Source organism: Thermobia domestica, chromosome 3 (assembly GCF_964235325.1).
Source record: "Thermobia domestica chromosome 3, izTheDome1.hap1.1, whole genome shotgun sequence".
NCBI classification, from domain to species: domain Eukaryota; kingdom Metazoa; phylum Arthropoda; class Insecta; order Zygentoma; family Lepismatidae; genus Thermobia; species Thermobia domestica.
The window spans coordinates 30,715,294-30,727,434 of NC_137456.1; positions in this window are offsets into that span (position 1 = coordinate 30,715,294).

Below are 12,141 nucleotides of genomic sequence, written 5' to 3' on the forward strand. Positions count from 1 at the left end.
TGTTTGTGGCATACGCAAACCAAAACGCGCAATATTCTATGTACTGAATGTGTCCGCAGTATCGTTCATCAACAACCACCAATGTTGAGCTGGAGTGGCGAACCCTCTGAATTTGCTGTTACTGATGCAAAGTTTACTTCAAAAACAAGTGTACCTCCAATCGACAGAACCGACAGTGGACGGACGACAAGCAACTGAACACACTCTGGAGATTTTGAACAACCACGATGTAACAAATGAGAATGTGGATGAGACTCTCGGAACCAGTAGACACAATTCGGTTCGTTTCATTTTGTGGTAAGCTCACCTTCTAGTCGGAGACTGCAACAACTCATTGAACGCATCGAGTCAATACAGAACGCTGCCTTTCCCTGATATTGTGACAGATTGGGACCGTCGCAAAATAGTGTAGCAAACCGCGCAAAGCAAAAGAAACATTCGTAAAGAAATATAAGCTAGAACATGGCTGGGCTTTCTCATCCGTACACACTTTGCTTCAGATAGTGTTGTTTAAATAAACGTGGGCCAAAATGTTCTTTGTTTGCACGAAAGAGCAAGAAACTTGTACAAAACACATACAAAACTTTGTCCAGGAGTGGGCTTCAATCCCAGGTAGGTCGTACTTTCGATCACCCATCCAATATGATATTTCCTACACTCCGGAGCGAGCTGCCGAATTACTGTTCCGTAAGAGATAATCCTTTTTAGTTTAGGTAGCAATCGATGAAAGATTGCTGTTTAAAGAAAATAGAACATGTATTAGTCCTTTCCTTTTAAACATGATAACTTCTCTTTTATGCTCTTAAGTACCTTAAAAGTGGCATAGTGTTATCAATCTCTATAAATTGTCGATATAAAAATTTTCTTCTATCTGCTAAATAAAAATGCTATATTTTAAATAAGTATCCAGATTTTTAGGATAAAAAAAACTAATTCTCTTCTGTCTTTAACGTAGCAAATTTCGTGTTTTATTTTTTCCTCATCATCTTTTTTGTACGTGGTTCCTCTTTGCCGTTATTTAATAGAAATGGAAAGATGAATATACAGAACTTGGCCTTTTGCGTCACAGACAAATCCACTTCTCGACTCTCGTGCCAAAAAAAATCGTGAATGACATATAGGGCAGGCAGCACAAAAATGTGTGATGAAGTACCTTGAATTCATTCAACAGAAATGGTTGGTGCTAGAATAAAATTAGCTGAAAATAGATGAAAATATAGTATATTCCTATTCTTTTTTTCGTTTTCTTAAAAAAAGGTGAATTTTAGTTTCTTTTGATATAAAACGAAAAGAAGATAAAAAGTTGCTTTAGAAATTAAAACTTCTTTTGGAAGAAGTATCTTGATGTAATGAAACATTGAATAGATTATCTTGAATATTAAGAGGTGAGGGGCGCACTGGCTCAATGGCAGAACACTTCCCTCTGTTGCGGGTGGTCCCTGGTTCGAAACTCGGCCAAGTAATTTTGAGGCAGACAACATCGTGCTCTTGGGTTTTCTCGGGATAATCCCGTTCCCTCCATTCCCTCTTTACAATTTCACTAATTCTTATGTCATCATTCACATGCATTAATAGTCGTGTCCCTTAGCCTAAAGGACATAATTGTAAGACGTTACACTGAAAGATTTCATTTCATATTGAGTATTAGGTATGAAGAAAATGTTACTAACATTCATAAAAGAAATTAGAATATTAAAAGAAGGGCCCGTTCTTTGCAAAATATTTGAAAGTAAAGCAATACGTGGAATACAAGCCAGGAAGTAATGCCTTCGGCGCCTTATCTATTACCGGGCCCGCTGACATACCCGGTCTTAGCACGATATGTTAATACAACGCAGGCCACTAAAGGGGCAGTACAGTTGCCTACCTCACAGGCACCACGGGATCAACCCAATCTTCCTGTGCTCAAGTTCCCTGTGCATGTGAAGAAATGAGTAGTGGTAAGATCGAAAGCATTAGGTGTTCACTGACGAACTGGCCTGTGGAGGTATTAATGACAGGGAAACTACATTGACTTGATATTCCTTCAAAAAACGGTCTTCAGATTCTATTCACTGTTGTATAAATTTGCCCCCATATACTTAATTTATACTCATTAAAATCAAAAATTTCAACTTTTTTCACAATTACAGTTGAAGACCGCAAGTAACATTATTTTAACATTCCACCATTATGCACACCAGATAAAAAGGGCAGTGATAATAATATTGACGACAACAGTGCGATGAAGAAAGCATGAGAAAACGGAAGAATTGCAAGGGAGTCTACATACACGATATTTGCCCACTATAAAGTCTACTTGATGACAACTGGGTTGGAATCAGGGACCTAACCCTTCAGAGGAGAGGAGACAACTGATCCACCGGCCTCCACTCAAACAACAATAAAATGGTGCTTAAGAACGAGAAATTCCATTAGCACACAATATACACTACACACATACAGGGTACCCCAGTTGTTTATTTCTTTTTGTAAATTATGAAACGTAAATAATGTCACGAACCTCTAAATTTGTTCCATGAATCCTTGCGTATATTCGGACTACGAATTGGGAAATACTATTCTAAATGGCCTTGATAGTTTTGATCCGAAATTTCCAACTTCATTGTTAATTATATACCATTGTGTGAAAGAATAGACGTGACTTACTAATTATCATAGAGTCTAAAATATGGTTGAAAATTGGGCTGAATACTCCCTTGTCACTGTCTCCTAAATGCGATGATTCTCCAACTTCAGGGTGGGTTATCAACCTCATTTAAACCTAAAGGAAAACCATTTGTTCGGAAACGTTCATAGATGCTGCGACCCAGGACCGATAACTTAGCAAAATCTTAGCAAAGTAAAATAGACATGATATTTGAAACGTTGATTCTAAGAAATCTCTGTAAGGGTTGAGGTTTAAAAGTCTGTAACGAATTAATTAAACAAATATAAGAAGGGTCTGATAAGAGTTCTGGAAATTAGATGGGAAAGAAAGAAATCAGTGCAGACCAGACATTTAGACTTTTCTTATGGGGAAAGGAAGGAAAAAAACACTAACTGAATGCAAGCTTCTCTATGTATTTACAAAGGTAAACAATTATTGTTAAAAGGAAACTAATGTTCGTCTTTCAAGCTATACTTAAGTATGAAAAGTCTCATATAATGGTAATGTTCGTCCGTCCGCCTTGTCCGTTTCTCTGTGATCATCGCTATTCGTGGTGATCACAATTTCTTCTAAGAATCATTTCACTCCTTCTTTAATGTCGGAGAGACATTATAAGTCGCTGTGGTTTCAGCGTAAGTTATAATCTCCATATGAAAGTGCAATATTTCTTCCCCTAATCACGTGTTTCTTGCTGTTGTTTCCTGTATCATACCGTAATTTATGGTTAACGTTTCACCGATCTATGCAACTTGGGAGTGACACAACATGTGAAAATTACTTTCGTCCTTAGGTTTTGCACAAGTTTATACGGTATATACAATACTTGCATCATTTACCCGCTTCACTGGGTTAAATTAAGAAATAATAATAATATGTTCTGTTAGTGAGTCAAGGCGCTCTTTGATATTTTCGATGATTTTTATATACCCTCCCCTCTTGTCATTGTTCATATCAGCTACCCCGACAACTATGAATTCGACATTAATATTGGTCATTTCGATCATTTATATATATATATATATATATATATATATATATATATATATATATATATATATATATATATATATATATATATATCCAGACTTTAAAGGCAGAGGGGAGTAAGTATTTTTTTTCTGAAAATGAGTTATTACCAGATTTGAAACGCGTATTCTGATATCTCTTATTCTTAGAAAGCTTGTAGTTGTATTATGAATACTTAATCAAACAGCAACAATAAAATTGGATATAAGTCCGAAGGCACTTAAAGGCAAAAAGAAGTAAGTCACTGTTTATTGTCTCTCCTGAAAATTTAATAAAAATGACTTACTCCTCTCTGCCTTTAAGGTCCGGATATATATATATCCCCTTTCCCCCTCCCCTAAGTTCAACCTTCAAAGTGATATGATAAAAACACCTCAGGTCCAAACCTCATCTATGTTGAATATTTGATTAAGATCGATCGGGTACTTTAAGCGTGATTAAGTCATAAAGACAGTCATTTTTATTTTTAAAGAAAATTTATTTATATCTCCCCCTCCCTTTTACGTTGCACCGAAAAAGTGAAATGACAAACATATTTCAGACCCGAACCTTATCTATATTGAAAGTTTGATCGAGATCGGTCGGGCTGTTCAATTGTTATTAAGGTTTATTAATTTCCATATATTCTCCCTCCTCCTCCCCCATCCCTAAAATTTAACGTCAAAGTGAAATGATACAAGCTTTCTAGATTTTAACCTCATCTACATAAAAATGTAGTTGAGATCGGTCGGGTGGTTCATGACTTATTAACTCACGAACATTGTCACTTTTATTTTATATATATATATATTGATTATTGTATATCTCCCCTTCATCCTAAACCCAACGTTGTTCCTTCAAAGGGAAATGATAAAAGCATTCCAGGCAGGAAACCTCATGTATGTTGAAAATTTGATCAAGATAGGTTGTTTGGTTCAAGAGTTATTGAGTTTTATTTATTTTCTATAATTCCCCCTCCGCTAAGTTCTACCGTCAAAGTGAATAGCTAAAAACACTCCCAGACCAGAACCGCTTCTACGTCAAAAATTTAATCGGTCGGGCGGTTCAACAGATTGTCACAAACATAGGCACTTTCATTTTTATAGTATAGATGTCCGAATTCATTTTCATATGTGACTTTCTCCCTTCAGAAGGAAGTTTTAGATCTACTGCTTCATAGTGTTAAATTACCATAGTTCTGAAATATAATACTGTGAGAAACAGAGCCTTAGCTTGAGATTTCGGAGCCCCGGGCAAAGTAGAATTCGGCGGCCTCCTACACTCACTATACAAACTTTATTCCTTTCTTAGTTATGGGAAAAGCAGCAGATATTGTTATATTACATGGAATTTTTATTAATCTGCTTAAACAGACGATTGCAACAGGCAAAAGCGATCATTATGTATTCTTTTACAAATAAGAACTATTTTCAAAAGGCGTATTTTGGACTTTTTCTAAACTTGACAAAACTACCTTTGGTTGTATACAAATCCACTTGAAGAACCAATTACGGAAATTTACACTACAACTATTTGTAACGTTTCATACTATCGATAAGAAAGGAAATTTCAATACATCAGAAATTATATACTTTTATAATGTTGAAATGGGTGACAGAGTTAATTTCCACTAATAACAGTAAACTTTTGTAATTTTATTCTGTATGTGACCACACAAATAGCATTTTAATTCAGATTCTTTTAATATCAGGTTTAACTTGTTAATGATAGACTTTCTTTTACTAATCTTAGGGGTCGGTGGTGTGATACTATTTTTTTAAATATACATGCCCCAATAGAAGATAAGCATGACAATATAAAAGACACTTTTTACGAAGTATCAGAGGTATTCGACCAAGCACGGCGATAACATGTGAAAATTCTATTAGAATATTTCAATGCGAAGTTAGGGCAACAAGACGTTTTCAAACAAGTTATAGGGGAAAAAAGTCTGCATAAGTAAAGTAAAGACAACGGGGTTAAGTTCGTGAACTTTGCAACATACGAAAACCTTATCGTGAATAGTTCAAAATTCCCTACATCGCGACGTTCATAAATACACATGGGCCTCGCCAGATGGAAGAACACACAATAAAATTGATAACGTTTTCGTAGGTAGAAGAAGAGAATCGAGCATAATTCATGTTCGCTCGTTCCGAGGACCCGACTTTGACTCTGATCACTATCTGGTAGCAACGTTTAATAAAGAGAATATTCAACATCTGAAGAAAAAAGGTGTAATTCATAGAAATTAGATGAGAACGAGGCGAGAGGGGAATACCAGATTGAAGTGTAAAAATTATCTTTTTAACCTTTTGTCACTCGCGCCAATTTTAGTAACATAACTGCTCGCGCGTTTGCTTTTTTCCAACATTGACATTTTGAGATAGAAACAATATATTTCATAACATTTATTTGAAGTAATGCATGCAATTTTTGAGTAAATTACATAGAACATTTCGAATTGCTGTTAAAGTGCTGTCAAAATGTCTTCATCTGTGGCAAAAATGCGAACTAAAGCTCAAACCATCGACACACCCACGCGTTGAGCCAATAAGGGTTCAGCTGTTGCTAAACGAGAGAGCCTTGGCGAAAGGAAGTTGATTCCTTCAGCCGATAGCAGCGCTTGGAACAGAATACTAGGTGTCAAGTCAATGTGGTATATCTATAGCTTGTCAATATCTCTTCTCTGAGGTCGGGATTCGAAATCATCGAATCTAATGCCCTGAGTAGTACTGCCGTGTCGTGACAAAACGCTGTAACTTTGGCGGAGCAGTTTTGCGAAAATGAGCCGTAAAGTTTTCATCCGAAAATGTGATCTGTATCGTGTCGAACCAGTGTATCTTGACTTTGGAAACACGTGGTTACATGTAATGCTATGTAAATGCATGTTGTGTGATTAAATTTGGCAAAAAAAATTAATTGGTTGACCATTATTGCCTAGTTACACTGGTTCTACAAGATACAGATCACATTTTCGGATGAAACTTTACAGCTCTTTTTCGCAAAACTGCTGCGCCAAAGTTACAGCGTTTTGTCACGACACGGCAGAGTAGTAAAAAGCTCGTGTAACTCATTGCTGCTTCTACGATTGGAACTTATGTTCCGTCACATGCCCACAGTGATCTTACGTCATCATGTGCTCAATTCTTTGTAGCAATCAAATAAAGACGTCAAAATAGAGCCAATAATTCCGCTCTTGAAGTCGCCGTACAGTTGCAGTGCGTTCTTCGTCGAAACTTGTTCGTACTTTTTCCAAATACTTGTTAGCACATTTTACAATTTCGTAATCACGGCTATATCGATAATGTTTTTAAAAAAGCATCAATTTAGTCAGTGATACCCTTAGCAGTAAGTTTCTGTCCTAGCATCTTTTTCACAATGTTTTTACACTTTGTCTTTGCAGATATCTGCCAGTTACTTCCAGTTTGTTTATCTGTCTTTCCCAATGAAACAATCTTGACTATTTTCACTGTAACTGTAACTCACATCCATATCGTTTGCATCTAAGTGCATCTATACTGTTCTTATCTGCTTCACTATCATGATCAATATCATCTACATTCACTTTTTTATTACTTAAATCCGCATCACTTTCAGCAGCCACTAATTTTCGATAGTTAACATCAGACTCATCATTAATATTGTGAAGTCACTTCTGTATTTCACTTATATTCAAGAAGCGAGACATTGCGTAGAAAAACAAAACTTCACTCATAAACAGTAATAATCACATTAACGATCGCGCGTTGGAAAATTTCAAACTCCATAAAAATATATGATTGCTACTTTTATCACGGAACTACTCGCGCGTTTGAAAAAAGCAATCACAGACGAGACTATTTCCTCAACCTTTACTGGAAGCTACTACAATTGCAGCACGTCACCGAGCTTTTAGGTGGAAGAGGGGGAGGAACCACTTGAGGAATAGCAGTGAGGGCGACTCTGCTAATGCGACAGTTCGTAAAAATAAATTAGTATTTATTCACCTGTTTGACTTTTTTTCCAACAGCGCGACTGACAAAAGGTTAAGAAGGTTTAGAGAGTTCTAATGTTGAGAATACTTGGGTTCAAATTAGGGATAGCATTAAAATGTCAGTAGCAGAAAGTTGTGGCACGCGGAAATACAATGAAAAACTCATTGTTCGACAAGGAATGCAAGAAACTAACGGAGAAGGGAAAATAGGCAAAACTGCGTTGGCTACAAAATCCGAACGATATAACTACAATAATTATCGAGAAATTTCTCTTACTTCAACATCCTATAAAATTCTCTCAAACATTTTATTAGCAAGATTGATCCATTACGCGGACAAAATTATTGGAGATTAACAGTATGCATTTAAGGAAATCAATCAACTAGAGACCTGATATTTACCATTCAACAAACACTCGAAAAGAAGTGGGAATGCAGTACCCCGATACATCAATTATTTATTGATTTTAGAAAGGCTAACGATTCTATTAAGCGATACATATTATTCAACATTTTTGCAGAATTTGTAACGCCGAAAAAGCTAGTTAAATTAATTAAGATGTGTTTAAACGAATCCCCGAGTAAAGTACTTGTAAGAAAATTCTTTTTTCACGAGCTTCCTCGTCAAGAATGGCCTGAAACAAAGAGATGCGTTGTCGACATTATTACTCAACTTTATTCTGGAGTACTCTATAGTGACAATCAAAGATGGCAACCAGGCCCAAGAGCTGAATTGTATTAACCAGGTTATGACGTATGCAGACGATGTAAATCTGATATGAGAAGATAGGAGAACAACAAAAAGAAATGCAGAGACATTATTAAATGCTTGCAGGTTTAGAAGTAAATGAAGAAAAAACTAAGTATATGGGAGTTCGCTGGGAAACTAATACTATAAAGTATGGACGCATCAAAGTATCAAATAATACTTTTGATGAAGTTGATATTTTCAAGTATCTAGGATCAATTTTAGCAGACCAAAATCATATCAACGAAGAAAATAAATGTCGGGTGAAAGCAGGGAATTCGTGTAATTATTGGGTTCAAAAGCTTTTGTCGTCGCGAATTCTGTCAAGAAATTTGAAGATCTAAAATATATAGAACAATAATCATGTGTATTGTTCTGTATTGTTGCGAAACATAGTAGCTTACTTGAAGGGAAGAACGCAAGCTGAAGGTATTTGAGAGTAAAATCCTTAGATGAATATTGACACCCAAGGAGAATGGCAATCGGGGATGGCGGAAACTTCATAACCAGGAACTGTATAATTTTCACCCTTTATGAAACATTGTTAGGGTCATCAAATCTAAGTTCAAATCGGCAGGTCATGTAACGAGAATAAAAGAAAGCAGGAACGCTTTCAAAGTTTCCGATCGGAAATCCAATCGGAAAACGTGCATTAGGAAGACCTAGAAGAAGATAAAAGGACAATATTAAGATGAATCTCGCAGAAATAGGAATGCAAAGTAGAAACTGGATTCAGATGGGTAAGAACCGGCGTGCGTAGTCCTGCCCCCCCCCACCATCACGCAGTTCTTCGAAAACAATTTCAAATGTTTGTACTTCGTTTGCCCAAATTTGCTCCGCAGTAGCTCCGTTTGCTCCCTTACCGTTCCCGAGAAAATGGAATCTTAAAGTGGGGGCCAGAACAACGTCGTTCCAGCCCCCCCACCCAACTACAAATAATAGTTGAGGGGAAAGGATGGTGGCATTCGTTTGTACTTCGTTTGCTCCCATTTGCTCCACAGTTTCTGCGTTTGATCCCCTACCGTTCCCGAAAAAATAGAAATGTAAAGTGGGGGGGGGGAGAACAACATGCTCCCAGCCCCCCACCCAATAGCAGAGAGGAACAGATGGTCGCATTCGTTTGTACTTCGTTTGCTCCCATTCGCTCCGCAGTAGCTACGTTTGCTCCCTTACCGTTAACGAGAAAATAGAACCTTAAAGTCGGGGGGCCAGAACAACGTAGTCCCACCCCTCCAACTAAAAATAATCGCTGAGCGGAAAGGATGGTGGCATTCGTTTGTAGTTCGTTTGCTCCCATTTGCTCCGCAGTAGCTCCGTTTGCTCCCTTACCGTTCCCGAGAAAATAGAAATTTAAACTGAAGAGCCAGAAAAAGGTGGTCCCAGACTCTCGAATTAAAAACAGTCACAGAGAGGAACAGATGGTCGCATTCGTTTCTACTTCGTTTGCTCCCATTTGCTCCGCAGTAGCTCCGTTTGCTCCCTTACCGTTCCCGATAAAATATAAATTTAAACTGAGGGGTCAGAAAAAGGTGGTCCCACACCCTCGAATTAAAAACGGTCACAGAAAGGAACGGATGGTCGCATTCGTTTGTACTTCGTTTGCTCCCATTTGCTCCGCAGTAGCTTCGTTTGCTCCCTTACCGTTCCCGAGAAAATAGATATTTAAACTGAGGGGCCGGAAAAAGGTGGTCCCAGACCATCGAATTAAAAACAGTCACAGAGGGGAACAGATGGTCGCATTCGTTTGTAATTCGTTTGCTCCCATTTGCTCCGCAGTAGCTCAGTTTGCTCCCTTACCTTTTCCGAGAAAATGGAACCTTAAAGTGGCGGAGCAGAATAACTTCGTCCCAGCCGCCCAGCCAACTAAAAATAATCGCTGAGGGGAACGGATGGTAGCATTCGTTTGTACTTCGTTTGCTCCTATTTGCTCCGCAGTTTCTGCGTTTCCTCCTTTACCGTTCCCGAAAAAATAGAGATTTAAAGTGGTGGCCACAACAACATGGTCCCTGCCCCCCACACAGTAGCAGGGAGGAACGGATTGTGTCATTGGCTTGTACTTCATTTGCTCCAATTTGCTCCGCAGTTCCTAAGTTTGCATCCTTACCGTTCCCAATAAAATGGAAATTATACTGTGAGGGGCCAGAAAAAAGGAACCCAGGAACCTCGAGGGGCCAGAAAAAAGTGATCCCAGCCCCTCGAATTAAAAAAAAAATCACGGAGAGGAACAGATTTTCGTAATCGTTTATACTTCCTGTGCTCTAAATTGCTCCGCAATTTGTCCGGTTTCTCCCCTGGCGTTCGCGAAAAAATAGAATTTTAGACTGGGAGAGTCAGAAGAACATGGTCCTAGCTACCACTCAATGGTAGAGAGGAACCGATGGCGGCATTCGTTTGTACTTGGTTTGATTCGCGGTAGCTACGTTTACTCACCATTCTCGAGAAAATTGACCTTTAATGTAGAGACTAAAACAAAATTCTCCCAGCATCCCACTCAAACAAACATAAAGCATAGGGGAGCGGATCGTGGCATTATTTTGTCTTTTTTAGCTTCGATTTGCTTCACAGTTACTTGGGTTGCTTCCCTAACGTTCTCGAGTAAGCAGAACTTAAAGACGTGATCTCAGCCACCGTCCCGACGTATATAATCGCAGAGGGGAGTGGTTGTTGGCTATATCTCGTTTATTCATATTTGCTCCACAATTGCTCTGAGTACTCAGTCGGAGTAGACGAGTACTCAGAGCAATTGTAGAACAAATATGGATAAACGAGATATAGCCAACATCCACTCCCCTCTGCGATTATATACGTCGGGACGGTGGCTGAGATCACGTTTTAAGTTCTGCTTACTCGAGGACGTTAGGGAAGCAACCCAAGTAAATCGAAGATAAAGAAGTACAAAATAATGCCACGATCCGCTCCCCTATCTTATTATGCTTATTTGAGTGGGATGCTTGGAGAATTTTGTTCTAGTCTCCAATTTAAAGTTCCATTCCCTCGGGAATGGTGAGTAAACATAGCTACCGCGAATCAAACCAAGTACAAACGAATGCCGCCATCCGTTCCTCATTGAAATTATTTCAATTCGAGGTGCTGGGATACGCTTTCCTGGACTACCAGTTTAATGTGCCATTTTCTCGGGAACGGCAGGGGAGCAAATTGAGAAACTGCGGAGCAAATGGGAGCAAATGAAGTAGAAGCGCATGCCACCATCCGTTCCTCTCTACCATTGGCTGGGGGGGAAAAACCGTGTTGTTCTGGAACCCCCAGTTTAAAATTCTACTTTCTCGAGAACGGTAGGGGAGCAAACGGACAAACTGCGTAGCAAATGAGAGCAAAGAAAATACAAACGAATGCGACCATCGGTTCCTCTCTGTGATTTTTTTTTAATTCGAGGAGCTGGGATCATTTTTTCCTGGCCCCTCGAAGTTCCTGGGTTCCTTTTTTCTGGCCCCTCACAGTTTAAATTTCCATTTTATTGGGAACGGTAAGGTTGCAAACTTAGGAGCTGCGGAGCAAATGAGAGCAAATGAAGTACAAGCGAATGCCACAATCCGTTCCTATCTGCTATTGACTGGGGGGCTGGAACCATGTAATTTTGGCCCCGTACTTTAAATTTCTATTTTATCGGGAATGATGGGGGAGCAAACGTAGAAATTGCGAAGCAAATGAGAGCAAACGAAGTACAATCGAATGCCGCCATCCGTTCCCCGCAGCGATTATTTTTAGTTGGGTGAGGGGCTGGAACCACATTGTTCTGGCCCC